This window comes from Corvus kubaryi, unplaced genomic scaffold, assembly GCF_017639235.1.
Source record: "Corvus kubaryi isolate FWS band 111438036 unplaced genomic scaffold, C.kubaryi_AGA036_p1.0 65310, whole genome shotgun sequence".
Taxonomy (NCBI): domain Eukaryota; kingdom Metazoa; phylum Chordata; class Aves; order Passeriformes; family Corvidae; genus Corvus; species Corvus kubaryi.
Window position 1 is genome coordinate 170,484 of NW_024581913.1, and position 6,000 is coordinate 176,483.

Sequence of the window (6,000 nt, forward strand, 5' to 3'; positions counted from 1 at the left end):
TGGTAACATGAATAACCAGGAGCTAGTTTCAGAGAAGGTGTTTTCCTTACTGATAGTTTTATGCAGAAATTCTTAACTTTCTCATAAAAGAAATGGAAATATTTGAGATCCCTCATCTTAATATGAAGGCCAGTAGCCAGAACATAGTGCCTGTGATAAGTTCTGTAGAGACTATGGTTCCCACATGTTATCTGAAGCTGAGCCAGAAAGTAAAAAGACGAGAGGAGATGAGGCATCTTGAGAAATGCATTCATTTCAGATCTGGCTTCAGAGCATTTTCACTGTCTGTTAAAGAGTATTGGAATTTGTCGTTCAGAAATCCTTGGGAGACCAATTTTAGACATTCAAATTCATGGCATTCCATATGGATTTAATGTTTATCTTATTTAATTTTTTCTGTGAACTCGGTCCTTGTCACTGTGCAAGTCTGACACGCCAGTCCTTCCAGCTATTTTTAAAAAATCTGTTAGATTTAGACAACACTGGTACCTTCCTCACATGGTTCCTTTCTCTCATAAGGTTCCTTCCTACAGACCCCACTTTAAGCACACTACCCCAGGAGTTGGGTCAGTTCTCTGCTAGTTTAAAGGACCTTTTTTTGTGCAGAGGGGTTTGTAGAACTGCAACTTTGGATGTCAGTGTGTATACTGTAGGCACTGGGACTACTTACATAAGAGGACTGGCAGAGCATTCTTATTCTGGAATTTGGCACACTTTAAAAAAGAAGAGTTTATGAACAAGGCAGTGGTAAAAAAATCATTTCACCAATACCCATTACACCCAAATGTCTAATGTGAAAGACTTAAAAAGGGATTGTTATCTGAATTTTATATCTGGAAGTGATTTGGAAAACAAGTACACATCACAGACTTTAAAAGAGGCTAAAAAAAAAGTAGACAGATGGTCAGTTACCAAATTAGATGCAATCAGGATATGGAAAGATAATTTATCGTATTTCTTCTTCCTAACTTTTCATACAGACACTGGACTTGGCAAGCTGTTAACCTGCTCTGATGAGTGCTTACAGTAGAGCCGAGAGCTCTGAACACTGCCAAACCCAGCAGATCTAGTGTTTTTCAGTCTTAGCCCTACCAGCCTCTGTCCCTGAGATGCTGGGTGCTTTGGCCTCACTTGGTCATTTGCCCTTCCTGTGCCCATGATTTCACAGTGCAATAAATCCAGCATTAGGGCTCTGAAGCCAAAATCACTGTGGCCACACAGTGTAAAGTGCTGACTTACACCAAACCCTTGCTGCTGAGTCAAGTTTTCACAGTTAATCTATTGTGCTGGCAGGGTTGGGGGTTTTTTCACAGGAGCTTTAGTATCATCTATTTGTGCTGCTCAAGCTTTATGCTGGATCACCCATCATCTCCTGCGTCCAGCCTAGGGACAGCACAAATCCCATGTCACACTCTTCCTGACCCCGTGGGGCTGGGACCTTGTGTCTTTGCCTGATCTATGTTATCTCTGGCCTGTCATGTTCAGCACCAGATTCTGACACCCTGTTTTCTGCTGCATGTGTTCAGATCAAGGCTGAGTGCCTTTCAGTAGCAAACGTGTTGTTCTGGTTATTCTTTCACTTCCCCTGCAGGTTTTGGAGCAAATCAGCATAGGGGAGGGAATGCAGTAACCAAAACAGGATGTGGGACTGCTGCAGCTGGAGCCAGGGAAAGCCTCCTTCTCTGTTCCCCCTTCCCTTGGCCATATTTTTCATATCTCTGCTGCCCTAGACTGCCATGTAGCTTCCCCCAAGTCAGAGGCCCAGTGAAACCCATCTTGCAGTGGCTCCTGCAGCCTGTCCTGTCTCACTTGCCCTGCTCACTGGAGGATGGAGCAGGGGCCAAGGCCAGCCCAGCTGCCAGGGTGCCATTGCACCATGAGCAGTATGGCTGCAATCAGACAATACAGCTTACCTGCTCCAACAGCTCCTTGTTTCCAAAGGAGGGAGACATGCTCCTTGCCTTCCCAACTCCTGCTCTTCCCCAATATATAATTCCTTCCTTTCCAGCTGTCTGACCCTTTAGTGAATGGATCTAGTTCCCTGCTACAGACCCAGCAGGGATTCAGTTTTCCTTAGCTTTCTGCCATCTTAATGAAATAACTCGTCTCAGAGAAGGGTCAGAGAAGCGCCAGTATCCAGCCAAATGACATGGCAGTAGCAAATATTTGAGAGACTGAGAAACAAGGCAGTGGTGGCACTGACACAGCAGCACCTTCTTCAGCAGGCTTTAGCCTGTGCTGGCTAACCAGCAAAGTGTTTCCTAAAATCACTGTGTCAGGAGCACTATAAGATAAATATGACCTATGAAGCCTGAAACCAGGATGTAACACTGGATCTGTGAAAGGTGAGAGAAACAAGTTTGTGGTCATTTGTCTGTGCTTGTCCTCGTCCTGTGACCTGTGCCACTGGCAAAGGAACCACTATAATGTTTAAACTAATATGTTTTTCCAAGGGGCAGGATAGAAATTTTCAATGCACTTTAACCACTCAAAACATTACTCCTCTCTGCCAGTAGAGCCCTTTGTCAGGAGCCTATTATAGTTCAGCTGCTCTGTCTGACCCGGGTCCAGAACTGTTTATCTCACCAAGTATCCAGGCAGGACAGATTTCATCCTGCCGTGTTGTGACATTTTACTACTTTATTTCCTTCTCAGTGAGATCTAAGATGTCAGAGATTTCTTAATTGCCATGGTGATGCAAGAGCCTATAATGTAGATCTACATGCTGGAAGACAGCTTTTTTTTCAGATTATTTCTGGCTCTTCCATTTCTGCAAATAACATGGAGAATCTGGCAGCCATGAACAAAAGGAAAATAACACAATTGACCTTCAGAACTATGGTAAGTGTTTTGGGTACTGCCAGGTTTTCCAGACATGCTTTGAAAGAGTGTTATCCCTCTTTAGTACCCCCTCAGCCATGGAGCCCATGGACTCCTTCACCAGCACACCAGGGGCTGAGTGCTGCAGGCTGATCCCCTGCCAATCTGCAGGGCTTGTTTGAATGCAAGTGGGTCCCCTTCCCCTCTGCAAGGAATGTGTCTTGAGGTGGTGTTGCCCTCCTCCCTGGTCTTCACTCAAAACTGCAGTTGGGGAAGTACCACCTCAAACTTTTCTCCAAGGCTTAGTTAATATTTTAAATTTTAGCAAACTTTTGGCAGGTCCCTGGCTTTTTTCCTGCAAATCTGCCTTGAGAAACCCAGATGTTTTCCTTTCAGTTACAGGCAGGACAATGCCCCACAATTTCTGGTGAAATCTTTGTCATGTCACCTCATGTCTGTGAAATGACAAAACCAATTAGTGCAGACATTAAAATAGACCAAAGCACTTTTCCTTGAGCTTATTTTAGAGGGTACCTGTGCAGTGCAAAGTTACCTCCGTGGAAGCAGATCACACCACATGCAATCAGACAGGGGATTCCCTGTAAGTCCTTCCATCTACAGGTGATGATGGGATGGAGCCCAGCTCAAAAGAAAGACACAGAGGATAACCATTTACGAACCACATAGCGCTGCAGGACACAACTTGCAAGTAGAGTCCAGTTGCTCCAGCCCGGCCTCCTGCTGGTGGACCAGGGAGGGACCTTTGCCAGCACAGCTTCTCCTTGGTCATGTAACAAGGTGTCTCCTAGGTTGGCAAATTGCTTTTGAAGCTGTAAGCAGAGAATCAGGAATGCTTATCAAGACCACTTCCTGCTTGGAATAAGTCACACAGTTCAATTTACTTGAGTATTGCTCTCCTTGAGATATTGCATGTTCTGTGAAACCTCCTCCAGATAGATTGAGAAGATAAGAAATGCTTGAAGTGGTCCTAATCATCAGGATGAAAACCAGGAGGAACAGATTGTCCCCGGTCTACTATTAACATAATTAATGGCCTCAAGTTATGCCAGGGGAGGTTTAGATTGGATTCTAGGAAACATTTCTTCACTGAAGGGTTGTCAAGCACTGGATCAGGGTGCCCAGGGAAGTGGTGAGTCACCATCCCTGGAAGTATTTAGAAGACATGTAGATGTGGCACCTGGGGACATGGTTTAGTGGTGGACTTGGCAGAACTGGACTAACGGTTGGACTGGATGACCTCAAGGGTCTTTTCCAATGTAAATTGTTCTGTGATTCTGTGATTCAGATTAGCTTGGGTTTCAATTTCCCCAGCCTGGCAAACTTCATAGTTAGATCTCCTTTGCTTTGGGGATCTCATGGCAGAGTGGCTGGGACACTTCAGTCCTATGGCAAGACTACAGTTACTGACACCAGCACTTCTGGTGGAGCAGCAAACACAGGCTTATGGATCTCAGCAGCGCTGCCTAATCAGTGTAAGTAGTGAAGACCTAAGTCTTAGAGCTGTCCTGATATATCTGCCACATTTTCTTGTCCTGCTAGCAAGTTTTCCTATCATGTATTGGTCTCTCTTTAGCTTTTCCATATCGTGAGGTTGCAAAATTAAATTATAAATGTCTGATACTTGCTTTGTTCAAGGACTTGTCATCATCCTGGTGGCAGAATCCATCTCTTCTTTTTTTTTGTCAAAGCAGGAGAAGTGAAAAAAAGAGTGACAGCTGGCAGCAGGTACCAAATACCTCTGCTAAATACCCCCAGACCTGCACAAGAGCATTATTGTATCCTGAGCTGCACAGAGAACAGCACTGCAGGGGCATATACCAGTTCCTACAGGCCTGCTCACCACTCTTACTCATCCCCTCCTAGCACTTTGTGTGGACAAATTTTAGGTTACGTGAAAGCAGCTGTTTTGGCCAATTTGGTGTTTGCAAAACATGTTGGCATGGTCACAAGAAGGGCACCTGGGAAGGGCTATAAAAGCTTTGCCAGCTTTCTGCTAACTCAGGAAGGCCATAGTAAAAGCTGCCTTGCTTTTATTACACATCTTGCAGAGACATGTTCACACAGCAAACATGGCAATAAAGATGGATCACCCCTTGAAAAAATTTGCCACAGCTGGAGCATTACATCTGGTAAACACTGGGCCATGGGGACCTGCCACCTGAGCTTCACACTTACAGATAATTTCATTTAGGTCTGGATCTGTCACTTCATGCCCATGGGCAGGGTGAGATGGGGGAAGCAGCAAAAAGTTGTGGATTTTTAAAATCAAAAACCTCAAAGTTCTCTGTAAAGGGACACTTTCTAAACATAGCCACCCAAAGCACAGCTGGAAAAAAATCCATCTCCTATCAGTGCTTGTTATATGGAGGTGAGGCCTCCTGCTTTGATCCAGCTTCAGCTGCCATCTGCCACTTTTCCTCCCCAGCCCTCTTCTCTGTCTGGAGCCATCTGAGCAGACACAGCACCCCGGGCCAGGACAGCCAGGCAGGGGGGATGACATGCAAGGAGCCGAGTTCAGAGCTCCAGACATTGCTGCTGGAAGATTTTCCACCTGCCCAAATGTGCTCTGATTCACCATCTGCTCCAGGCTGAACAAAAGAGGAATTACAACTACTGAAAGATACAGCTACTGAAAGATACAGCTAAATGGAACTGCGGTGCCTTTTGCCTACTTGGCTGCCTGGCTCCTTGTGACGGGTTTGTGGCACGTACCCAAACCTGACTCAGAGCTGTTCCAAGAAATACTGGGGATTTGATAGTTTGTGAAAAGGGAAGAGAGTAGGACCCTGCAAGTTTTGCAAATGGCTAGCTGACCTCTGAAAGAGAGATGGGAATCACTCACCTTGGTGTCAAACAGGGCAGCTAGGGGAGAAAGTGGTTGCCTTTATCCCTCCCCATGGGCACAGAGCAAAGTGAAAAGTCATCTAACCACCTGCAAAAGTTTTAATAAATCAATGTATGGTGAAAGTTTAAATACTTGCTTCTTTCTACTGAGCAGACTGTCTTCTAGGGCTGTGGCTTCCTGGCTCCAAGGAAAAAGTCTGTGGTTGATAGTGACACCTCTGCTGTTTACTGCAGAAAAGAGGTGGTTGCCATCCCACAAAGGAAAAGCTGAAATCTTAATGCCATCAGTAAGAAATGGGAGTTAGGAATTATTTT